A 27461-nucleotide genomic window follows, 5' to 3' on the forward strand; every position below is an offset into this window, starting at 1 on the left:
CTTTGTAGCTTTTTAAGATGCAACCAACGCTATCCAGACTAGCATTCGTATCTCACAGAGGATGGTGAGTACACGCTGGGCAGAGGTACTTTCTTCATAGGTGAGCGCAAGGCTGATACTCTCCAAGACGTCAGATGGATCGCATTAAATAGCATCCTATCTCTGAGACGTACACTTCACCCACGCCACAGGGACACTTCCATTTTACCTAATGATGTTAGAAGAACCGTGGCTCAAGGATTGATCTTTGGAGCCAGAGGTCATGGCAAAAGCCGCATTGTCAATCTCAACATCACTTAAGAGGTACAGGACAAGAAATACCAATCTGACGATCTGATGCAATTGTGTTACGGGCATGTGGACCTCATATAGTATGTTACATATCTATGTGTGTATATGTAGCATACATGCAGATATATCCATATGTGTAACACATATATATTATATATTTTTTTGATTTTTATTTTTCTCCACATATAAACGTATCTACATACAAATGAAGGTGGTTGAAAAGGAATGTACTCTATTGTCTTTTCGGGATTAAATACAACATTTAATGCGATTGCCAAAGCTGATAACAGCTTTACTGACTTGTTTGCCGTGAAACACTTAAATCTTCGCTTCTCCTTTGATTCAGTACTGGCATGTCATGTCTGTTGTGTGACCATTCTCCGCTTATCTCTTTATGACCTTTATGATGTTTACGTTATTTAACCAGCTCTCTTTTGAGTAGGTAATACCTGCACATGAAACAAAATTCAATAAATGCCAAAAGAGAGAGTGAAAAATAAGTCTACCTCGGATCTCGGTCACCACCCAGCCTGGCAGTAAACACAGAGGCCGGCGCAATGTACGTCCCCTTAGCGACTTACATACATACAGACTCCCAGGAACGCATTTTGCAATTCTTTTCTTACATTTAAAACTCATGGACTTTTCTGTATCAGATACACAGAGCTGCATAGTATCCCACTGGATGAACGCAGCTTTGCTCTACTGAGGGAGACATTTTCATTTCAACTATTTTTATTATACATATTTCTATAATTAGGACATGTGTACAATTTAAATACTTCAAGGATATAGCACCGATTTTGAAGTTACTACTGGCCATTTAACAAAACACAGGTAACTTCCTACATTAAGTATTAATTCTACAAAAATACTGTAAACTTAACAAATGAGTATCACGGCAACTAAGAGATACAAAATGGAAAGAATGAAAAGGAAAGCATGTGGATTCCCCAGTAATTCAACGAGCTTAAATAATACCAAAAATATCTATCATTTTGTTCTCGCCTATTTTTATGAATGATGGAATTGGAACGTACCATTGTTAGGGCTGGGCACATGTCAGAAAATTTTAAAATCATCCTCCAATGGCATTTAAGTGACTATAATGATCTTCCCAAAACTTACTTTCAATTAGAAAAGTTAAAATATGAGACTATGTTATTGTTACTTAAACCTATTGCGGTAATCATTTTGCAATATTCACGTATATCAAGTCCTAGTATTGTATCCCAATACATTGGGAGAAATGTAAACAAAGATTAGGTTATTGCCTAGGCCAAGAAAACAAAAAGAAACAAAATTTCTCTCATTGAGGAAAAAATTAAATGGCATTCACATTTCAAAAACCATGTCAAAATTGCACCCACTTAAAAAGTCAATAATGACCTCTCTTACTAAAAAATACACTTTCCATAAATCCTAGGCTACTTTCTCATAGAGATACCATAATATATAACACTGTTTGTATTATCACAGGGAATTAAGGCAATGAACTTGGTCATATAATACAACAGCCATCCAGGTAGTATTTTGCTAGAATCTACGGGTATCGTTAAAAATACAAAGCTCAAACCACATAATCTGAAACCAAAGAGTCAAACTTTTAAATTGTCTTAAAGGAAAAACAATACCAAGAATCACTTCAATCTCAAGGTTAACAACGGTCCCTAAGACACTAAGAGTGACAGTTTGCTTAAGAAAGAAACGGACAGGAACCCTCTTGCACTGGTGGTGGAAATGCCAACTGGTGCAGCCGCTCTGGAAAACAGTGTGGAGGTTCCTTAAAAAATTAAAAATAGATCTACCCTATGACCCAGCAATATAGCACTGCTAGGAATTTACCCAAGGGATACAGGAGTGCTGGTGCATAGGGGCATTTGTACCCCAATGTTTACAGCAGTACTTTCAACAAGAGCCAAATTATGGAAAGAGCCTAAAGGTCCATCAGCTGATGAATGGGTAAAGAAGGTGTGGTTTATAGACACAATGGAATACTACTTGACAATGAGAAAGAATGAAATCTGGCCTTTTGTAGCAATGTGGATGGAACTGGAGAGTGTGATGCTAAGTGAAATAAGTCAGGCAGAGAAAGACAGATACCATATGGTTTCACTCTTATGTGGATCCTGAGAAACTCAACAGAAGACCAGCAGGGAGGGAAAGGGAGGTAAAAAAGTTACAGGGAGGGAAGTAGGCAAACCATAAGAGACTCTTAAATACTGAGAACAAAATGAGGGTTGATGGGGGGGGGGGAGTGGGTGATGGGCATTGAGGAGGCAGGCCACCTGTTGGGATGAGCACTGGGTGTTGTATGGAAACCAACTTGACAGCAAATTATATATATTAAAAAAAGTCATTAAGGATAGAACCCTCACATTAAAAAAAAGAAACAGAAAAGATAAAAATGCAATCAAAGTACTATATAACATTTTCCGTCATTTATTGATGTTAATTAACTACAGATAACTAAGGAGGCTATAAAAAGAAACTCTATAATGGATGCAAAACAGCAGCAAAGACAAAAAAAGGAAACTGTAGCTGCAGTAATTTCTGTCATTCATAACTTGCCATAATTATCTACTCTGTAAAAGTGCTGCCGTAATTTGAAATGCCTCCCTCCTGATCATCAGCAGACTAATGTAATGACTTTACCAAGGACTGGGGATGTAGATTCTGCCATTATTTCTGATCTGCTTGGATTTTAATGCAATATTCCCTCAGGAAGACTCATGATTTAATTAAAAAACACTGTGTTTCTGTGACTAACCCGGCCTCATGGCCTCACTCAGAGTGTGAATCTTGATTCCCCGGAGTGAATTGCAACTGACTGTTTGATTTCCATTTAGCAATCACTTTATGGATAAAATGACCATTTTTATACTTAGCTCTTAAACGTGCATCTGTTGTTTCTACTCCTGAAGGTGCGTGTTTTTAAAGCTACCTCCAAGTGATTTCTTTTCCCCTTAAGAATGATACCATATACGATGGTGAAGCACTGTGCAAATTGTGGAGATGCCCATCTTTATTTATGAGCTATTTTGTCTAAAGTTGTGCAAATAAGTCAAGGAGAAGACCTGTTTAGTGGCTCACAGTCTATCGGGTGAGAATCAAAACTCCCTGTAAACATCACCTTGTTACATGAGAAGATATTTGGAAGCAAAATAATGTATTTCTAATCTGCAATGAGAAACTGATTTTTTTAATGTTTATTTTTGAGAGAGAGAGAGAGAGAGAGAGAGAGAGAGAGAGAGAGAGAGAGAGAGGCAGAAAGAAACAGGAGAGAGAGAATCCTGAACACACCGCACACTGTCAGTGCAGAGCCCGATGCGGGGCTGGAACCCACGAACCATGAGATCATGACCTGAGCCGAAACTCCAGACTCGGAGCTGTCAGCACAGAGCCCGATGTGGGGCTCGAACCCACGAACCATGAGATCATGACCTGAGCCGAAGTCAGACACTTAGAACCGCCTGAGCCATCCAGGTGCCCCTCAAGTCGTGATTTGTGATGGTTCCAGTAACATGTAATGGAAAGACCGACATTAAGACACATGTCAGTAATTATTTTAAATCACCACCTTTCTATGCTAGAGATGGTCATTTTGCAATGGAAGAGACCACGCAAGCGAACTTCTCAGAGATGGTCTGATGTTTCTTACAGCCGAGGAGCTCTGCCACCGTATCAACTAACATAGTAGACTTCGCAAAGGTATTACTCACTCTAAGGTAGTGTTCGAGTAGAAATTAAAAATAGCAGGGACCTTTTGAATCTCTTGAACATTTTTTTTTCTGCCAGCATAGGATGGTTCCCTACAGTGTATTTTTAGTGCTCTATACACTCAGCTTTTAAATGTCATAAGCAATGAAATCCTGGGAGTACTATTCAAACACATCTCTGAAAAAAAAAAAGTTCTATTTGATTTCTCATCTGTGATTTTGATTCGGGCTTTATTTCATCTCTACGTTAACCCATTACCCAGTCATTTTTGGTCATTTGCTGAAGTGGAGAGTTTCCAGAGTCTAACAGATGATCCTTTGCTGCTCTACTCCATCAAGGGATTCATAATTGAAAATGTCATTTCCCTAAATTGAAAAATCCCATAAGCTCTCCAGCCTTCCATTTTCTTGACTTGGTAAAGATTTGAGGCTAGTTGACCTGTAAAAACTTTTCAGAAATTTAGAACCAAAATCCTCATAAGGATGATCATGTCTTCTTATGACATTTTCTATTATACACATGTATATATCCTCATCATAGTATTGCCAAATTCCCGTATCAACAGAAAGGTTGTGGAACATAAAATGGAAGTTTAAACATACATATGTGTGTGTGTGTGTGTGTGTATAACTTAATCATATATATTATTTAAACATATATAATAAAATATGCATGCATGTAATTTAAATGTATACAATTTAATATCTATATACTTTATAGTCGAAATATAAATGTATATAACAAATTATAAGTGTATCATCATATATATTTTAATATGTAACATATAATGACTTACATATTATAAATATATATGGTGTCTATAATAACTTAGGCAAATTTAGTCCGATATAACACAGTATTAGACATATTTATACAATTTATTTTGTACCCATCTTGGGAAATGTAGCTGTTTGTTTCCACCTTAACTGGAACCACCCACAGCCGCGAACTGTCCCCATATATCCCTCCATTTATAAAATGCTATCAAGCTTTCTGTCAGTGTTGAAAGTGTTTTAGGATTTCCTGTGAGGTGGGAAGGGGAACTGCCCTCTGTGATACCCTAACAGGAAATACTTCCCTCATTAGTTGGGAAAGCATATTCATGTCATTGACAAATGCCAATTAAAGATCCTTGTTTTCTCAAATTCTGTGCTGCTCATCAGTGCCAAGTGACCTCCATTGTCACTGGTGACGCTGGCTTTCACAATCACCAGGGAAAATCCTGTTGATGGTTTCACGATCTGGGAGGAAAGTCCCTCAGTCTCTGACCAAGCATATTTATCCAGGTCCCAGGAACACACGTTCACGATGTCATGTGAGTAATAGAGGTAGTAACGCAGGTCTATACCTCACTGTTAACTCTCTGTAGTATTTGACCTTAATGTGAAGTCACTGCGAACCTTCACTACTGACACCTGTGTTTTACCTCCTTCTGCAGATGTTGCAACTGACAAATGCACTTTGAGTCCTGGGCGGAGACGTTAATATAATATATAGAACAAATAACCCGCTCAAAGTCTATCTTAATGGGCTGAAATAACAAGTTCCTATAACCATCCTGAGAAGGAATCAATCCTGGGAAGGTGCTGGCAAACCGTGGGGGGACTTTCTTCAGGTTCTCAAGCGGAAGTGTCCAACTACGTCCCTGCGAAATTGGGGGTTCGCTCACTAGATCTCTGGGGGTGTCCTCATGTCGCTGAATGAGTTTGACATCACCACCTCTGAGGCACGCTGACAAGGCCATTACAGAAATTCCACACCCGAGCACTGTCGTAGCACATTTTCGCTGCACTAACTTAAGCCCCACCTAGAAAACCCATCTCCAAGGGAGGGAAAAATCACCTCCGTCGTCCTCCCACGACCCATCACCTACATGCACATTGACCCGGAAGTCCACAACCTTGTAACAGAGTCCTGGTGTCATGGCATCGGAGAGCCTGGGTGGGAGCGGGCCTCAGAAGTTGTTCCATCAGCTGAGTTGTTCCACTACCCTGCAGAGAATCACGGCCCTGCACACTGCCCACATCTTCTAACTCTCTGGTCAGGTGTCTTCGCTGAATGCATACAGGGATAGTCTCACAACGATTCAATGACTAACAATGCTTGAGAACTGGTTTTATGTTTAAAATAAAGTTATGGGTTCCTGGATGTTACTATACCTATTTATATGCAGGCATATGGTTTGAACGAAAAGTCACTATGCGGGCACCCGGGTGGCTCCGTCAGTTGAACGTCCTACTCTTGATGTTGGCTCAGATCGCGATCCCAGGGTCATGGGTTGGAGCCCCATGATGGGCTCTGCACTGAGCCTGGAGCCTGCTTACAATCCTCCCTCCCCCCGCTCTCTTTGCCCTTCTCCTCTGCTTGCAGTCTCTCTCTTGAAAAAAAAATTAGGGGCGCCTGGGTGGCTCATTCAGTTAAGCGTCCAACTCTTGGTTTCAGCTCAGGTCATGATCCCATGGTTTGTGAATTTGAGCGCCACGTCGGGCACCAATAGCACAGAGCCTTCTTGGGATCCTCTCTTTCTCCCTCTTTCTTCCCCTCCCCTGCTCATGTTCTCTCTCTTTTCCTCTCTCTAAACTTAATTTTTTTTTATTTTAAAAAAAGTAACTATGAACATAGATGAAACTTTTAAAAATTCTTAACTATAAAGCCATAAAAATACAATATAAGATACATATGTGTGTATATATCATATACATGTGAAAAAATAAACTTATTTTTGAGAAGTCATGATTATCTGATCAGTTCTCCACTCAGACAACACTACATTTGAAGATATTTTTGAAATAACCTGAGATTTCTAAAGTGAGTTTCTATGGTCTCCTAACTATCAGTAAACTTGGTTATACCATCACCCCACTCTAATTTGAAGGAACAGGAGTTTTGTTAATAATTTATAGATTTTTGGTTTTTCTTTTTTCTTTATCAACACTGTAAGTGCACTGTTGTGGGCAGAGCCTAGACTTTGACATTCGATGGAAACATGTCAAATCCTACCCTGACCACTTTTGATGACCACATTTGATAACTCTGAACTATTATAATTCAGTCTTGATAGGACTGTTGTGATTAAAACAACACTGTATTTATAATCATGTTCACAATGTCAGATGCATCACATATCAATTTGTGGGAGATATTATTGCTACTTGGAATACTCATACAAATGCGTCTCACAGACCACATGATTCCATTGGAATTTAAGTCAGTTAATTCCTAAAAATCTGCTTTGCCCTGATTGAACAAGAGATACCAGGGGAAACAAACCCTCCTTTGACTATATAACAAGAGAAGAGGAGAAAGCAATATTAAGTCAACCATAAGAATGGATATGTCTAACACTGTTTGAATGCCTCCAATGTGCCAGGCCTCTGTTGAGCACCCCATCTGAAATCAAATTCTCAGCCAGGATACAGAGTTAGCTGTATTTTGTAAAGTTTGAGGCCCAGAGAAAGTGTCAAACTTGCCAGAAATTACATAGTAAGTCAAAGAAAAATTCCTAGGCCAGTTCTTTCTAATTTTGAAACTTGCACTTTTCTAGCACTCAACATACCTTCAAAGGAAAAAAAAAAAAAACCCACAATGTTTACAATGAGAAAACTTCTCTCGTGGAGACTAGTGGAGTTTTCTTTCAGACCCAACACTGATATTTGGAAGAACATGGACAGGCAGTGGATTGTATTGCAATGATGTTGTGGGAATCATGGTCAAATAAAAGAAGAGGGAAGAATTTATTGGTTTTGGAAATATTTTCCCACTATTTTTCAAGAACACGCATGGAGTCACGGAGGTCAATGCCTTAGTAGCAAAGATAGGAGCTTTGCGCATAGGAGCAAAGTGAGAACAGCAAGAGAGCTCTAGAGAGAACTCTTTCAAACACAAGGAATGATAATGTTGGCGCCCTCATACCCAGTGACTCAATCCCATGTACGGTGGTTTCACTGGGGTGGCCTGGCATCCACATTCTCCATTGCTCTCCCTACTATTCTATTCTTCCTTTGTTTCCCTGCTAAGCACCTGCTATACTTAGGTCAAGTACCAAAGAGTTTAGCATTGTGTTGGTGGTGGTGGTGACGGCAGTGTTTGGGTTTGTTTGGTCCATGAAAAATAGGATAACCACCACTGAATTTCAATTAGTCTGAAAGGCTTACAGCCCACATGACATAAAACACTAGTTGCTGTTTTAGAACTGTAAGGGGGAGCAGAGAAAGGCTTCCTGGACTCTTTGGTTCAGGTAAGAAGTGACCTTTGCATGCACAGGGAATGTTCGTAGGGAACATTCCCCGCTCTCACAGGTGATGTTGGCTGTTTCCTTTCCTTTAATCCCACAGAAGCCTGAGCTGTACCGTCACCCCTTGTCATATTTTACTGTAATTACTGTCAATATTTGTTTACACCCTCACTTCTCTTCCTGGAAATGTTTCTGGGGGGTTGGGGCCATTTCTTTTCCTTGTTTTCCCCAGTGCCTAGTAGAGCGCCTACAGAGACACTCAACAAAGATTTCTTTACTGAAATTCATGGATGACCTGTTGCCCATCAGCATGAAATTGAGAATGAAAGCTATCCCAGCAGCCCTACTTGAAACAAAAGCCCGCCCTCCTAGAAGTCTGTAGGGACACGTCACCAAGCTCCACATCTCCAGCTTACTTCATCAGCTTCCACCCCAGCTGCTTTGCAGCCTTTGCTGCTGGGCCAAGATTTTTTCAGGTCTACCATGTATATATTTTGCAGATTAGAATTCCAATTTCATAGTTTTCCTGACTGTAATTCATCTTAGGGAGATCCATTGACAAATCTGTGAACGAGGGAATAGTCCATGTGTTTCCAGAATTATGAGCACAACTGCCAAATTGCATGCCAATCTTTCCACCATATTCTTTGGGGCTTCATAACTAGAAGAGCTTCTCCAGCCAACAGCTGTAGGGATATTATAGTTTGAATAGGACCCAATTACTGTGCATCCTTCCAATTAACATGATCACCAAAGGAATCTATTAAAAACAGGGCACTAATTAATTGTATCCAATTAAGATTTTAAACTATAAATTCTGCAATTATTATTTCACATATTTTCTTAAAAGCATTTCCTGAGGAGACAACTGATATATGAACCTAAATCAGGCAAAGAGAAAGGCTGTAAAACTATGGATGATATTAGAGTTGACTTCCTGAATAGTTTCTTCAGTGAAGTTAAAGAAGCCTCCCCCACCAATGTTTTAAATAATGAGATCTACATTATTGTAGATTTGATAATTTGCCTTAAAAATCTTTAGAGGGATACATATGAATGTTTGCGTTGGGGGAAAAGAAATATTTCATTTAACAATATTGCAAAATATAAATGGAATAGTCTCCTTTTCCTTCTGTAAATTTTCCAGAAGATCCTCTGTTGGGAGGCTAATCCATAGTGATGAACTCCATGATGGCAAGAAATAATGCAGATTAGATGTTCTCATGTTCAAGAGCACGATACACTTGCCCAGTTTATGTGGCTGCCTAAGTAAGTTCACACCTTATAACAACATATGGCAAGTACCGTGCGATGAACCTGTAGACAATCTGTGAGTTTGACTCATTGCTATTTCATATAACCCTACTGAGATCACAAGAAGTGCATGTAATAGTCATATCACCCTGATCCCAAATCAAAGAAAATATGACAAGAACATTTTATCCAAAGAAGACAGTACCTTTTCTGCTTCTTGTCAAATTATCAGGCAACAGCCATTGTGTTTCATTTCGATAAATATTCTGAAGGCACATTCAGTTCCTTGTATCTAGATTGTGCCAAGTCAGCTCTTAGAGATGTAATTGTGAAATAAAACGTACGGAATCTGCATGCTTATCCTTACATATGTATAATGTGATTTGTCAGAAGAGAAAATATAGTAGAGACAGTTATATTCATAAACATAATACACCTACTCCACACCACCCCCCCCCACCAAAAGCAGATTTTCCTACATGAATTTATTGTAATGGTAAAAGGCTATCTGTTGCTAATTTGTATCCCATATGGTCTTAAAATCACCGACTCTATCCACATTTTACATATCAAAGGATTTATGTTGCCAAATGTAGAGAATAAACAACATATCTGCATGGAATCTTCCTCGCCTCATAACCAGCAAGTATTGACTTTCTGGAGTTTCCAAGAAAGAGAGAACAGGCACTAAGGAGCAAGGCTCTGAGACTTCGTGGACTTACGCCCCCAATAGAGGGCAGGAAGCAGAAACAGCTAGATGACTGTTGCGTCCCATTTAACTCTGGGTTATTAGCCCCCAAGCCTTCCCGTCTAGACCTTTAAACAAGTGGAAGTTAATGCCTGGCAGCAGCGGAATTAGTGAGACCATCATGTCATCCACATCATGTCCAGGTTTGGAGACAGACATCCATTGGACGATCCTGGCAGAGACTCAAACCTTTAGCAGAGACACTTGATGCATAGAATACTTGGCATCTTGGCCATGCTGAGACCCATCTGTCAGAGTGGCATCCTGCCTATTTCCGAGTTGGTTGGATCTTTTCAGTAAACCATAGGCGCCAGGCGGGAGCGGGTCTTCACGGGGAGCATGTAGAAAACTGCAAGTGTCACCTATTCTACAGGAAGCCTTTCGCTTCTGCCAGTCACCATCCCTGGCCCCGAGCCTTGCACTCGCCACACCTGTTGACAGTTGTTCGTAGAACAGACTAGATTTGCCCTGGAAAAGGCAAAGCCAGCGCTTCAGACCATGTCCCGATGCCAACAAGACAGGTGGTGATTCAGCAGGCATCTGATGAAGTCAGGAAGATAACTCAGGGCATAAAAATGTTTTTATAAAAGAAAGTAGAATGTTCTCCATGGGAGCACTTTGAGGTAGCTCCTTAGATGACCACAACTAGGAAACTAAAAAGAAGGATAGCTCGTGAGGATTCTAAGGCCATGAGCTAATATCAAAATAAGAACTTGTCTTTCACATCAGCAGATCTGTAGTGGGAGGGGTTTGTATGACACCAATAACTATGGCACAAACCTTTGAAAAAAAGTATCAGCGAGAGAACTAGCATGTACTGAAACAGACAACGTGGCATTCGCTTCCTTGAGGTCAACTCCCTGTCAATAAAGAATGAAAATGTCTTGCAATTTTTAAGGAACATTTGATTTTCTTACTCCTGGAGACATAAAGAGTAAATGCAGCTGTCTAGAAAGAAAGAGCCTATGTAAAAATCAAATGTTCCCCTACTCAACAAAAAACATCATGGGAAATTAAAGATCCGGTTATCCTATCTTGGAGACTCCACAGTGATAACCTCTAATGAAAATATTTTACATAAAGAATCTAAAAGTTTTCTTTATAGATGATTTCACTTAAGCCAGCCGTCTAAAGTAATACAACTGTTGTGACATTGTGACCAAAAAAAGGGGGGGGGGCCAGGTTCATACTTTAGCAATGCTGCAGCTAGATGCTAACTATTCCTGGAGTCTTAACTGAGTACTATACTAATATAAAAAGAGGATAATGCATTTATTTAAAAAAAATTTTAAGTTTGTTTAGAGAGAGACAGCATGAGTTGGGGAGGGGCAGAGAGCAAGGGAAAGAGAATCCCAAGCAGGGTCCGTGCTGCCAGCACAGAGCCTGATGTGGGGTTCAACCTCATGAAACTGTGAGATCATGACCTGAACCGAAACCAAGAGTCAGACGCTTAACCGTCTGAGCCACCCAGGCACCCCGAAAAGTGGATAATGCATTTAACAGAAACTTTACTTTGAAGAAATTACATAGCTACCCTTGTTTACATTACCTCTTGACTACAGGTTGCCTACAAAGCACTGATGGGGTGTGAGACCCTTAGCCAGGCATCCCCAGGTGTTCAGGCTCAAGGAGGGCCAGGAGGGCGCAAGGTCTCCAGAACACAGGTGTCAGATCTACAATTCATAACCTTAAAATCCAAAGTAGAAAAAGTCCTGCAAGACGGGACCAGAGTGCCGTGGGAGTTCCAATGGAGAAAAGAATTCCTGGACCCTGTAGCATGTGAGATGGGCACTGACAGGTCACCCGTCTTGAGGACTCCTTTGGAATGAAACTGCCCGAGTGCCCTGTGCCGCTGCAGTAGAAGCCCTGTGACAAAGGAGAGTCTGCCCCCTAGAGGTGCGGACTTGCATGGCTCACCGTCCTCCCTCCTGACCACAGTACCTGGGTGCCCCCCTCCAAGACTTGTTTTTGTGTTTAGGAGCTCTGCAAATCACATCACTTACTGTCTTTGTGTTTTTCTTTGCTGGAAATCTCCGAGTCTTACTAACGTCCCCTGAGTACATTGCAACCGTTGGCGCTCCCTCTGACCGAACATCCCCCTCCCGTCCTTCTTTCTACACGCCTTGACTTCCTCACCCATTCTCCAATTCACTGTACAGTCCACACCTCTGCTCAAATCTTTCTTGGGAAAAAGATGGGGAAATAAACACAAAAAGCCACGCTGCAACAGCTAGACAAGAGCTGTGGCGTTGTGCTTTAAAAGATCCAAGGGGGAGAGAGAGCTGAGTCAGGTGACCTCAAAATGATAAATATGTTCTTTCTTTATGCAGTATTGTTTTTCCAGTTAACTGAGTCCACTATACGATCATAAATTTTCCACAAATTCATCAAAAATTTTGCATTCATTAGCCGGGTGCACAGCACACGCACGCACCTCTGGTTTTCTAATGTGTGTGTGCACATGTATGCGTATATGTGTTAGTGGGTGCATTCAAATGACCACCACACACGGATAAGCCTAACAAAAAAATAGAGCTTTACATACTCAACAGAAAGTGGGTTTTTAAAAGCATATTAAAGGTGATGGGGTGTCTCGGTGGCTCAGTCAGTTAAGCGTCCAACTTTGGCTCAGGTCATGATCTCGAGGTTGGTGGGTTTGAGCCCCACCATCGGGTGGTCTCTATGCTGACAGCTCAGAGCCTGGAGCCTGCTTCGGATTCTGTGTCTCCCTCTCTCTCTGCCCCTCCCCTGCTTATGCTCTGTCTCTCTCTCTCAAAAATAAACATTAATTCTTTTAAGTAAAAAAAAAGTAAAATTGTGTTAGAGGTGACTAAATAATTACCAGGGGTAGTCAGATGATTCTAGTATTTTTGTGTGTTTAGTGTGTTCAGGCTTTTTTGCTTATTATGACTCCACAATACTATTTTGGCACCAAAAGCGTATGAATCATAAGGTGAGTCCTAGAAACACTGGGATGAATAAAGGTAATAGTTTGAGAAAGGAAAGAATGATTTATTTTTTTTTAATTTTTTTTAACATTTATTTATTTTTGAGACAGAGAAAGACAGAGCACGAGCAGGGGAGGGTCAGAGAGAGAGGGAGACACAGAATCCGAAACAGGCTCCAGGCTCTGAGCTGTCAGCCCAGAGCCCGATGCAGGGCTCGAACTCACGGACCGCGAGATCATGACCTGAGCCGAAGTCGGACGCCCAACCCACTGAGCCACCCAGGTGCCCCATATATTTTTAAGTAACATGTTACACCTCACTTATGAAAGGCTAACATGTAAATGTATTTGCTGATTTACAGTCTCTGATGTAAAATTAAAATCTTGTAAAGTTGAAATACACTTGAAATACAAAGACACTGTAATTGAGCCATAGCTATAATTCAGAAATAATCCCTTGGCCAAAAATATAATAAGAATAATTCTGCCACAGTATATTTGGAACTTACTTGCTAAAAAACTCTGCTGGTTCTTAGGCTTTAGCAGATATAAATGTACTAATAATTTTGAAACAGTTGATATAGGGTTGAATTTTTCAGTATAAAAACACATTGAAGTTCAAATTATATTCTCTATGAGACATTCTATGGCAATTTAAGCATGGCATTGTTTATTTTTTTGGAGAAGTGAAAGTCTATATTAGCCTCATGTCACTTATAAAACACTGTCACAACATGAAATGATTTGATATCCAAGAGTTTAACATTTTATAGCAATAATATAAGAGTGTTTAATATCAATGCTCAGACTACTTTGTATCCGTAACAAACATGGAAAGTGGGGAAAGTAAAGGAAATGACAAACAGAAGGCAATATTGAGATAAATCAAAGTAGCTTACTAGGCAGAGGCCCACCTCATACATGTAATTGTAATAGTGAGTCAATGCCTTTCCTGAGAATCTGATGCTAATTGAGCTTAACCCTTAAACAAATCATAGTTTTTGTCCTCAATCCTGCTCAAATTGACTGTGAATAATACTATTTCCATAATTGACGAAATCACCTGATTTGAGTGACTGAGTCCATGCTGGGGAAAAGTAGAAAACCAATAATAAAGTCTTTAGAGAGAAAACACCCTAGAAATGCTGCTACAAAGAATAGAAAATCCCGTCACAACTTGAAAATCAAGTTAAATAAAAATTACTTTTTCAGTTGAAAACTATATCTCTGCCACAAGAGCACTTTTCTTAGCACTCGTGCGTGAAGCGACGCAGGGCCTCCTCTCAAAAGAGGTCAGTGTGACGTAAGGTAAGAAAGAGCCAACTTCCAGCTCCTCCTAATTGCCTCTCTCACACTCCATCAGGAATCTCTGTAAGCGACAGACACAACATCTACAGTCAGCCCTTCTGAAAGGGAGGGCTGAACACACATTCATTCAATGAGGATATACCCAGAGTACTTCAAATTCCGGTATAAATTCTGTGTAATCTTCCTGGGTGTTCCCCAAATCATTATCGTTTTACATTAAACGTATGTGGGATGTGATGTATATGCTCCTCAATATCATTTTAAGTAAGAATTTCTGTACACTGCCCCCTGACAGCACTACACTTTCCATATGCACAGGGTGTGTATAGGTGTGTGTGTGTGTGTGTGTGTGTGTGTGTGTGTGTGCGCGCACGCGTGGGTATAAACATGTATGCATATTTACGTTATAATTACTGAAACAATTATTGACTGAAATATCTTATATTCATTATTGAAATAATATCATTGAAATATTCTCTTACACCATGGACACAGACATGGAGATGCATATTAATGCACAATGTATATAATCAAAAATACATTGCATTTTAGTCAGAGAGTAGAAGGATCCTCAAGGAATATATTCATTCCTCGCAGAAGTGATGATGTGTTTCTAGGAATGCTTGGGTGTCTGTGGACACGTATATGTACGTGATATTTACTCACCTTGAGAGGGAATTTGTTTACCATTGTTGTTCTAATTATTTGCTCTTCTCCACCAACCATTTTATTCTTACATTTTGGTTTCACAGACCATGGGAAAGAAGGCTTTATAAAGGATTGGAAGATCATTCCACCTGAGAGGGTCCCCAAGAATGACTGTACTCATCCTAAATCGAACATTCCACGCAAGCAGCAGACCTCTGGCCCTACGGACATACTTTTACATCTGTCTGGAATAACCGTATGCCCCTCTCGCACTTCGCCAGCTCTGCCTCAGATCCAATCTTACAGCTTCCTTCTTATTTAAAGGCTTCTGAGAATCCCTGGCATGAATAAACTAGCCTTCTAACGTGGACCCAGAACAACGGGCTTTCTCAACCCTAATCCCAAAATTCACTTTACTGTAATTGCCATTGGCTTTTATATATCTCCCACCAGACAACATATTCTAGAAGGGCAGAAGCCGTGTGCGTGTGTGCGTGTGTGTGTTACTCTATCCTCAGCTCTATGCACACTATAGCTGCATCATGAGTGCAAGTGTAAATCAGCATGCAAACACACCCACTCTCCAGCCTTCTTCCATAACCTGTCCCCGCCCCTTCCCATCCCCCCATGCTTCTGATTTTGTACGATTACACTGACCAAAAGAGTTTGCAAAAGTATGTTGCGTCTGAGGAAATTTGAACATTTTTTTAAACATTATTTATTTTTGAGAGAGACAGAGCGTGAGCAGGGGAGGGGCAGAGAGAGGGAGAGACGCAGAGCTCGAAGCGGGCTCCAGGCTCTGTGCTGTCAGCACAGAGCCCAACACAGGGCTCGAACCCACAAACTGGGAGATCATGACCTGAGCCGAAGTCGGACGCTTAACCGACTGAGCCACCCGGGCGCCCCTCATCTGAGGAAATTTAGAAATTAAAGGTCATAGAGACATTCAGCAATAACATTTAATAGTTTGATATGATAACTTACATGTATGTCTTCTTCCCATCTCAAAATTTGACTTAAGTTACTGGCCAAAAAAATTATATTCTCAGTATTTAGGTGCACACACTGTGTTTATTAGGGGCGCCTGGGTGGCTCAGTTAGTTAGAAATTGGACTTCAGCTCAGGTCATGATCTCACGGTCAATGGGTTCGAGCCCCATGTCAGACTCTGTGCTGAGAGCTCAGAGCCTGAAGCCTGCTTCAGACTCTCTGTCTCCCTCTCTTTCTGCCCCTCCCCAACTCATGCTCTGTCTCTCTCTCTCAAAAATAAATAGACATTTAAAAAAAGTAATGCATGGACTTCTGAAGAGAAGATACACAAATATGAGGAACAGTATATCTTGTCCACATGTAAAAGGGTACACTGAAAAACTGTCCTGTGGCACCCACAGACCTTCAGATAGATCCTCCCCTTACACATTATGTGCATTCTGTGTTCTCAAGGCCATACCTGAATCATTGCGGAATCTTACAGGGGCTGTTTAAGGACCACAAAGTATCCTAAGTATTTTCTCCAAAATAGGGCAATGGCTCTAATACTTCCTTTATGAAGCCTGTCCTATAGCTGGAGTCCTAACTGGAGCTTTGTCCAAGTTTCAAAAGGGTTTCCTCAAACTTCCTGCAATTCCAAGTATCAGTGTACATGCACCCTAAGATTGGCCAACTACTAACTCACTCATACATACAGCGACAAAGTCCTTAGCATTTACCTACACTAAATGGGGGAGGTGCTACTTAACCATGTCTGTAAGACTTTTTTTAGTGTTCATTTATTTTGAGAGAAAGAGAGAGCGGGGAGGGGCGGAGAGAGAGGGCGAGAGAGGATCTCAAGCAGGCTCTGCACTGTGAGCACAGAGTCCAATGTACGGGGCTTGATTGCACCAACTGTGAGATCATGACCTGAGCCAAAAGTAAGAGTCGGCAGCTTAACCAACTGAACCACCCAGGCACCCCGTTCTAAAACTTTTTAAACTTGGGAAAACTATCTATTTAAGATTTGAAATAAGGGAATACAAATTATACTAGCAGAGAATTAGAATAAGTGGTTTATGACACATAGTACAATGATTTTTTTTTAACTTTGGATGACCATCAAAGCTTTGCTTTCAAAAGTTACATAACAATAGGTACAGTTGTCCATTCGTTACTGTTTCCTTCTTCCACTCCACACCTGAGGCATTCATGCCTACTCAGGGGTAACATGAGCTGGTGGTTTAGCATTTTCTAGAAGGGTGGACTGCTATTTCTGAAAGTGCCATTAGCTCGAGAAATTAGAAAGATCAGAATGGAGCTCCCAGTTATGACCTCCTATCCAGTAAAACTTGGTTCTCTGTATCCTCTGTATTCCAGAATGATTTCTACTCTGATCTATTGTCTTTCACGGATCCAGGGCGAAAGCTCAGTGGGCATATCAGTGCTTTGCTGTCAAGATGATTGCAGGAACTTGGCAAGACGCCTTGAGGAAGCCATTCCGTTTCTCTGAGAGTCTGTGTTCATATTTTGGAACCAAAGCTAGTAACTACAACATTAGGTTTTTGTAATTATCACGTGAGATAGAGACAACTGGTCCATACAGCATATGCATTACACCAACTTGACTGACTTGGAATGGTTACTTCAGTTTGGTGTTTTCAGAGGGAAAGGAAGGAGCTTAGTAAGTCGTCCTCAGCTTTGGAATCTGAGTCATCTTTTCATTGTTGTAGGAAGTGTTGGAATTAGAACAGAATTCATTGTTTTCCTCTGCTACCTCTTGGCATACTTGAAATCCCAGTCACTATGGGGGAAAATGCTGAATGCTTCATGCCCCCTCCCTCCCGATTCTGATGATGCAACAAAGCATTTAGGCACACAAACAAAAATCCACGCACACTTTCTACCCTGTACGGGGAATTGACAATCCTGGTTCGATATAAATGCACGATTGACTGAGGTCTGATTACATCAGTTCTATTGATGTGACCATGGTAAGAATGTTACAGAGACAGTTTCCTATAATGTGAGTAAGATAATGTTCCCTGGGGCACCTGGGTGGCTCAATTGGTTGAGTGCCTGACTTCGGATCAGGTCATGATCTCACGGTTCGTGAGTTCAAGCCCCACATAGGGCTCTGTGCTGTCAGCCTGTCAGCACAGAGCCGGCCTCAGATCCTGTCCCCCTCTCTGCTCCTCCCCTGTTTGTGCTCTCCCCAAAAGTAAATAAATATTTTTTTAAAAAAAGGATAATGTACGGGGCACTTGGGGGGCTCAGTCAGTTAAGCGGCTGACATCGGCTCAGGTCATGAGCTCACGATTCTTGAGTTCAAGCCCTGCGTCGTGACAGAACATGTCAGCTGTGCTGACAGCTCGGAGCCTGGAGCCTACTTCAGATTCTGTGTCTCGCTCTCTTTCTGCCCCTCCCCTGCTCATGCTCTGTCTCTCTCTCTCTCTCTCTCTCTCTCTCTCTCTCTCTCTCTCTCCTTCAAAAATAAATAAAAACACTAAATTTTTTTTAATAAAAATAAAGATAATATTCACCAAAATAACCTAAGAATATTCACATAAAATGAGTTTTCCTCTTAAGAATTTGAAGTTTTTCTACTTTTATTGTACCGAGAACAAGCAATACGGTATTTTCAACAAAAAGAACAGCAAACATAATAATAGTTGCAAAACTTACACAGAACTTCCGTAAATACCGTCTCATTTAAGAATCACTCAAACTTTTGACACATCCGTCATACCATTTTCCTTTCACAGATTCGGATTCATAAGCAAAGTGATCTTCCCAACATTTCCCCAAGTAGTGAAAGACAGAGCTGGAATATAAACACAAATCTTCTCTCTCTAAATACTATCTCTTCCTCTCTACTATGAAATCTAACAATCTTTGTATCCACAATAGTATTTACATTGCACAAAAATATTCAATAAATATTTATGGAAAGAATGAATGAATGAATGAATGAATGACTGCAGTGACCGCATACATTATTTGGAGTTATTACCAAATGTACTTGAAGGTCTCATATGTCAAAACGAACACACAAGATCTCGAGTTTGTAGCCTAATAAGACACAACAGCAGGCTGGCCTTATAGATCTTTCTGATGGTTCCAACCTTTGGGCCAGGACACCAGTAGACCAATCCTAACACGGTTTCGTCAGAGAATCACAACACGGATCAGTTTTTATTTGAGTTATGGGCTGAAATGATTCTGTTTGCAGGTTCATTTCTGGATACCAGCAGGTGGTTGCCGACTTGGTCAGAACTGATTTCTAGTCATATGATTTCTGTTTCAATTCTGATTTGTGATTTCCTTGTTAAATTCTGATTTTTCTTTAGCACTGAAATAAGGACAAAGCAACTTGTAGTACGCATTTAAAATATATCCCATAGAATTCACTTGTAATAATTTCTAATCAACCACAAAAGCCACAAAACTCAATGATTCCAGGTCTTGTTTTCTTCCTACGTAACAGGTGTGTATCTTTCTGGCATTTCTTATGTCCGAAAGATATCGTCCACATTCCCCAATTTATAAAGTATTACTATATTTTATTTCCCTAGGCATTTGATGCATTTTTCAAGACGTTTACATTTTGTTTTCCTATTACAATTTCGGCAATTTATTTATAAAGGTTTACATTTTGCTTTCCTACTACAATTTCGGCAATTTATTTCTAGGTAATAAGTGCAAAATGAGAGCTTGCAGAGCCAAGCTAAAAGAACAAATACTTTTAAATGGACACGTGTTCTTGAATTTTTGAAAACTCACGCTTTGTTATATCGACGCTGATAACCATGAGCGTACTATTTCATAAATCTGACAGACAGCCAAACCTATCAAGTCTGAAATATTCAAATTGCAGGGTGAGGAAGGATGCCACAATTATATTTATTTTTTCTTGTGGAAAAAACGAATAAATGGACATATCAGATGGTTCTAACTAAAGGAAGCAATCAAACGCCCATCACATTGTATAATATCCTATCTCTGACTCTACTAGGAGCTCTGTACCTTTTACTGTATTTTCTCTATTAGTGAGAACTACACATTTGACCATAATCTTCTCAGAATAACACCAGTAATTACATCTATGAAAAACTTTGGGACCTCAGAACTGGATATAATTTTTCAGTGTGAATATAGGAACTCACCCTACCCTTTGTTTTTTTAATTAACCATTTTGTTTACGGGGGGGGGGGGGGCAGTGGTATGAGTCCAGGGGAGGAAATCAAACACAAACGATAAAGATGATATTGAATTAGAGCCAAGCATTTTACCTTATAGTCTCTGCACAAAACAGTGGTGATGGACATTTTTCTGTTTCTGCTTTTATTTTCATTTTGTCCCAGTTAACCCAGAGTTAACACCATATAGAGCACTTCACAATCTATACTGTAACTTACTTTGTTATTTAATGTTTCCAGGCCATTTGTCTGTATCAGCACATTTACCACAACCCCAGGTTTTTGAATGCCTGAGTAGTATGACTCTTCAGAGATGTTTCCAAATTTATTTAAATAGTTGACTACGGATGGTCCTTAAGCTGTTTCCAGTTTTTTTCTTTTTTTTCTCTTTTTTTTTTTTTTTGGTGTAATAAACAAAGATATTTCGGCTTTCGTGAACTTTGAAAATATTCACTTGGACCCAGATTGAAATATAAAAGGCCACATTCAGTGACAGAACATGCTATTTTCTTTCTTAGAAAAGACGGAGTCGGGGCGCCTGGGTGGCTCAGTCGGTTCAGCATCTGACTTCAGCTCAGGTCACAATCTCAGGGTTTGTGAGTTCGAGCTCCAAGGTGGGCTTTCTGCTGTCAGCATGGAGTCTGCTTCGGATTCTCTGTCCCCCTATCTCTCTGCCCATCCCCAAACTTGCTGTCTCTTTCTCTCTCTCAAAAATAATCATTTGAAAAACAAACATCATTTTATTTAGTCTGAGTATGAATCCTTGTCAGATGGCTCCAGTAAATGTCACTGAAGCAGACTGGAAAATTAGATGAGAGCCTCAGGAATTGGTGTCCAGGGCTCACACAGCTGCCCTGCTCCTAGCCCCTTTCCAGAGAGTGAGCGAATGGGAGCAGGGTGGTGGTTACCGGTCAGAGCTATGCTTCAGGATCACCCAACAGAGTCAGTGTCAGATGTGACAGATTTGGAAGGTAAAATTAACACGTGTACTCAAATACACTTGTCCATTTACTCAGACCAAAAGCCTCAATCCAAACGTGATTTCTGTCTTATGCAGACTCACCCACACATACGTAAACTCTACCTTCCATATACACATCCAGAATCTGACCAAGATGCGCCAAAGAGCCCAACATCATCCAACTGACCAGGTCTTTCCATGAGAATTAAATTAGTTTTTCAAGATTTCTCCATGCAACGTCTCCAGTGGTCCTTTCAAACACAAATCTACTTCAAACTCCCACATCACTTCCCACATCACTCTAGCAAGAGTAAACATCCTTCCCCCAACGCACTATGCCCTCAGCACATCTCTTGGCCTCTCTTCTAGACTCTTTCATTAACTCATTCTGCTTCGCCACCTGGTTTCTTGGCTCTTTCTCAAGTCTGCTGAGCTACTCCTGTTCAGGGCTCACTCTTGCCCATGCACTGCCTGGAATGATCTTCCCCAAGATGCCAACCAAAATGGTGCACCCCCTGCCTCCCTCAGGCCTCAGCTCAAACACCAGTTTATCACAATACTCTTCCCTGACCACCCATGAACACAGGATCGACCTTGTTTTTCTGCAGAATACGCCTCACCATCCGGTTATGGATATACTTGGTTAGTAATTTACTCCCTATTCTGACACCACTAGAGTCGGTGCTCGACCTGTTTTCTTAGTGATCTATCTACAAATTTCTAGAACAGTTCTTGGGGCACAGTAGGGGTTCATAAGTATTTCAGGGCATTTTGTTAAGTGAAAGAGGTGAGACGGAGAAAGACAAATACTGTATGCTCTCACTTGTATATGGAACCTTAAAAAAACCAAACTCACCAAAACAGAGAAGGCTGGTTACCAGAGCCATGGAGGGTGGGATAGTTGGCAGGGATATTGGTCAAACGGTACAAACCTGCAGTTAGGATATGAATTTGTTCTGAGAATCTAGTGCATAGCATTGTGATTACAGTCAACAATGTTGTATCACATACTGGAAAGTTGCTCAGAGGGAGTGGACCTTAAATGTTCTTGTTGCAAAAAAAAGAAACAATAATTACCTAACACGATGGAGGTATTAACTAACACAACAGCTATAATCCTGTAACAATATCTAAGCGTATCAAATCAACACATTTATACATCTTAAACCTACATATGTGTCAAATAGGTCTCAACAAAATACATAATTTTAGATGAATTCACGGATGTGGGCGAGTTAGTAGCCTTTCTGCACTTCAGCTTCCTGTCTGTAGAATGACAATTATAATACCTACTTTATAGGTTTGTGTCATCATTAAATGAGACTCCCCCCAAAACCCTTCAATTTCACGGTACAAAGTAAGGGCTTGACAAGTGCTCATTACTACTAAAGATTTAACTTGGGCAGAATTGTGTCCCCTCAAAACTCATTTGTTGAAGCCCTAATTCCCAGAACCTCAGAATGGGGCTATATTTGGACATAAGGACTTGAGGTGATTAAGTTTAAATGAAATCATTAGGGCAAGGCCCTAATACTATAGGACTCTTACTACAAGTGTAAGGGGCATTGGGGGGACGTGAACCAGAAAAAACACCATGCGGAAACATAGTAAGAAGATAGCCATCTGCAAGCCAAGGACAAGAGCCTCAGGGGAAACCAGCCCTGCCCACACCTTGATCTCCGACTTCCAGCCTCCAGGACTGGGAGAAACCAAGGACTGCTCTCTGAGCCAGTCTGTGGTGCTTTGCCATGTCGGCCCAGCAGACGAACATAGCTCCTGAAAGACTTCTTTGAAGTGACAGACCTACACAAAACAGGCATTTTTAATTAAGGAGTCTCATTCATGGGACGCCTGCAGGGGGCTCAGTCAGTTGAGCCTCCAACTCTTGATTTCAGCTCAGGTCATGATCCCAGGGTCATGGGATAGAGTCTGGAGTTGGGGTCCCTGCTGAGTGTGGAGCCTGCTTAAGATTCTCTCTCCCTGGGGCACCTGGGTGGCTCAGTGGGTTAAGCATCCGACCTCAGCTCAGGTCATGATCTCAAGGTCCATGAGTTCGAGCCCCGCATCGAGCTCTGTGCTGACAGCTCAGAGCCTGGGGCCTGCTTCGGATTCTGCATCTCCCTCTCTCTCTATCCCTCCCCCACTCATGCTCTGTCCCTCTCTCTCAAAATAAATAAACATTAAAGAAATTAAAAAAGAAAAAAATCCTCTCTGCCCCTCTCTCCTGCTTGCGCACTCTCTCCCTCCCCTCTAAAAGAAAATAAAGAGAAAAAGGGTTTCATTCACAAAGATATTTCTAAACTACGTACAGTTTGTGAAATACAATATTTTAGATGTTTCAGGCAAATCCTGTCTTGGTATTTCAAAAGTACTGGCTAAAGCTCCCCTCAGTGTAGAGGAGGGAGGGGCGCATCACAATGTGTGGTCCATCCATTGGGCTACAAATGGTCTAATCCTTTCTGGCATCTTCCATTTGGTTCACTTAAGAAACATCTAATTCTTTGCATTTCCCGTAAAACACCAGTGTCTGTCTTATTTTCCCTCTGGAGACTTGACCTCACAAATGGGACCCCCGCGAGCCCCGGTCACTTCCAGGAAACCAAAGGAAACAGTGGCAGGTGGCACCAGCCATGGCCACAACCACATTCCCTCAGAGCCAAAAAGACCGTCTGTGCTAGTTGTGACGTTAAGCAAAAGCCACTCAGCATCAGAGCAATGTCTAAATTCTCCAGCTGCTACAGCGGGTGTCTTCCTTCACAAGGCAATTTACCTCCTAACTAAGGTGACAGTGTGCTGTGAGGGGGGCAGGCATGTTGACATTGCATCAACGTTATGAGCCGAGCAGCAGAATGAAGAAGGGGACACAGGAAGTGAGAGGGATGTCCCCGGTCCTGTCTCTGTCACGCCTTCCGTGACCTTATACGCACTTGATCTCAGTGCTTCAGGTTCTAGGTTCGTGTCACGAAAAACACGGGAATCGGCAGGATGGTCCCAAATGCCAACATACCACCACGTTCTTTCCTGGAGGAGAAGTTTTATGCTAATTAATCAGTCAAATATGAAAACTGATTTAATGCAAAAAGCACGTGTGCGGATATACACACACATCGCATATACACACGACTTTGAGAAATGAGCTCTGAAAGAGAAATTTGACATTCTGTTAATTATTAGTTTACACAGCACAGCTGTGCTGGAAGTTGTTAGCAACTGAAGCCGAGTTTAGAGCTGAGCAAGCCAATCCCTCACTCCAGCATATTTTCTATCTAGTTTACGGTCCCCCGCTATGATTGGCAAGGATAAGAATACAATTACATTTATCACCTGTCTCTCCGAAGACCAGTTCCTGCCAAGTCCAGAAATATTAATATTTCTTACCCCAGGTATCAAATTTTAGGTCACTTATACTGCAGATAATACTAGCTAATTGTCAATTTTGGATACAGGAAGGTTGACAGGTTCTAGAAAAGTGTAGACATATAGCAGTATATGGAAAGAGGGAACATTTCACTTGCAAAACTTTCGTTTCTCTGATCTGCTACCATCACATAGCCAGGCTGTATCTTAACCTTAGTTACATTTTCCTAGAGTTTCCTAGATTTGGGGTCTGGTTCTTGTATGTATCCCACCGTCCATGACAGTGCTTAGGATCATACAGAATCCCAATTTCATAGACTTTTATTGAACTTTAAAATTAAAAAAATAATAATACAACAAGTATGTTATCCAGGGGAAGCATGAGAAAAATAAATCTCCCACCAAACATCCTTGAGTTGATTAGTCCATAGGAAGCAGTTTTGGGTTCGGGCAACTCTAGAAACATCTTTATTTTCCATTGGCCTATAGGATTGATTGTCTTATTTTTGTCTTACTTTATGTCTTGCATGAAATCATTTGGGGCAGACCGGTGGATTAGAGGATAGCCGACTTCTTTTCACCAGAATATTTGTTTTTCCTGCAATCTTGAACACTTCTATGGCAGACATTACTACTGGTCACAAATAAGTGATTCCTCCCTCCCTTTGGTACATAGGAGGAGGAAACCTCTCCAACAACCACATAAGTTAGTTTAGCAGATATAATATCTGTGGGACCGAGAAAAGTCATCGCTGCATAGACGCATCTGCGCACTAACGTCCAGCCCCCTCAGGCTGCTGTTGCTTTGCTCCAGGATCACAGAAGCAGACCTTCCCAATCCTGTGTGATGCCGAGTCCTCGTACAGGGGGAGTTACCATTGCCAAGTGTCCAGCCTACAGCTGATTTCACTGGCAAGTTCTGGACCCTCTGTTGCCACGCCACAAGGTAGCTTTACGGTGCAATCATCAAATACCTATAAACTATATGCCTTGGAAACAGGGACATGTCTGTGTAAGACAACACAAAGTAAAACTAACCAAGAGGTCATTTTTGTTGTTCCCTGCCCCTTCTCCTCATCTAAGCACTCAGTGGAATATGGCTATCCTGCAAAGGCGGAGCGGAACTCAGAAAGCCATTTGTAAATATTTAGCTTGTTAGACGCTCTAAAATGCAGTATATTTCCAGGACATTTTCAGAAATCCCGAGCGTGCTGGTGGCTAAATGGGTATATGTGTTTTACAAATGTTCTCTGACCCCTCGGGATGCGTATTTAACAAACCCATGCACTCTCTTCATCAGTTATTCACATCAGAGTAAACACTAGAAGTACAACTAATCTGGGGGATTATTTAACACAGGAATTAATAAATAAAATGCATGCTGCTAATATTGGATATGTTACATATGAGACATCAGCATGATTGCATTTACCAAAGCAATTTTTACTTGAAAATTTGCAACTTTCAATCACATGTCAGTGGCATTTAGATAGATGCATTAAGTCAATAGCGAGAGCTCTTCTATAATTAAAAGTGTAAACTTTGAATTTCTTCCCTTCATTTCATTTTAGGAAGTCTTTTAAATATAACTCGTCTCCTGTTAGAAAAGTGACTTTTACATAAAATTATTTTAAAAAGCAACATTTGGTATCAAGTAACTACACACTTGACATATTTCTAGAAGAAAAAAAAAATAAAGCATCCAACGTCTGATTTCAGAAACTAGAATATCCGTGTATGAGTCTGTTCCTTCTGTGAGCTAAAGATACGAGGCTTCCAAAATCTCTGGCAGTTTGTCTTGAATAGAAATAATCTACTACCTCATTAAGCCTAGTTCAATTAAAATAAAATATAAATGAAAGCATTTAGCTAGAAGCTAATTGAAAATAAAATCCTCAGTTTGTCACGTATGCTCTTGTCTTAGAAACCTGACAGTCCAGCACTTGGGCAAATGCAAGCAGTGCTTTGCAGGCGGATACGTCTGTATGTGTTTTCAGAGGGAGCCGGTGAGGTCACAGGAAGGATTCTCAGCAGACACCAGCAATGCCAAGGGCTAACACAGACACAAGCAGGCTTCGGTACTGTCCTTAAAGTCACACTTTGGTTTAAATTGATGTAAATATCAATTTTTAAATATTCAATGTGATTTCTGTTGTTAATGTTTATTTATTTATTTTTGAGAGAGAGAGAGAGAGAGAGAGAGAGAGAGAGAGAGAGAGAGAAAGAACACATGAGCAGGGAGACAGAGGATCCGAAGCAGGCTCTGAGCCATCAGCACAGAGCCCGACGCAGGGCTCAAACTCACAAACTGCAAGATCATGACCTGAGCGGAAGTCAGACCCAACCGACAGAGCCGTCAACGTGCCCCTTTAATAAGGTTTCTGAATCCTTCTTCCCTGTTCAATAGTTAAAATCTTCAACTGGAGGTCATTTCAATCCCCCTAAAACACACTAATGCTAATTTTTGATATGGCTCAAAACTGGTGCCTCATGCTGAAGTACATCCTTATAGGCACATCACAGATATCCAGCCAAAATGCAAGGATTCAAGACAGAATTTTAAAAATACTATAAATATTTTCCTTTGCTGAGGAGTTAAAAGAGCGTTTTCTTTTTCACAGTGAGGAATCAAAGAATAGTGCTTTCTTTGGCAGCAGGAATTGTATAATCTCTTTAATCCTTGCCTTGATTTGTTCTCATCCAGCATAGATTTTTCTTTCTTTCCATCTTGCTCTTCCTTCTATCCTTCCATCCTTCCTTCCTCCTTCTCTTCCTTCCTTCCTTCCTTCCTTCCTTCCTTCCTTCCTTCCTTCCTTCCTTCCTTCC

This window comes from Herpailurus yagouaroundi, unplaced genomic scaffold, assembly GCF_014898765.1.
Source record: "Herpailurus yagouaroundi ecotype Mexico unplaced genomic scaffold, PumYag 181, whole genome shotgun sequence".
Lineage (NCBI taxonomy): Eukaryota > Metazoa > Chordata > Mammalia > Carnivora > Felidae > Herpailurus > Herpailurus yagouaroundi.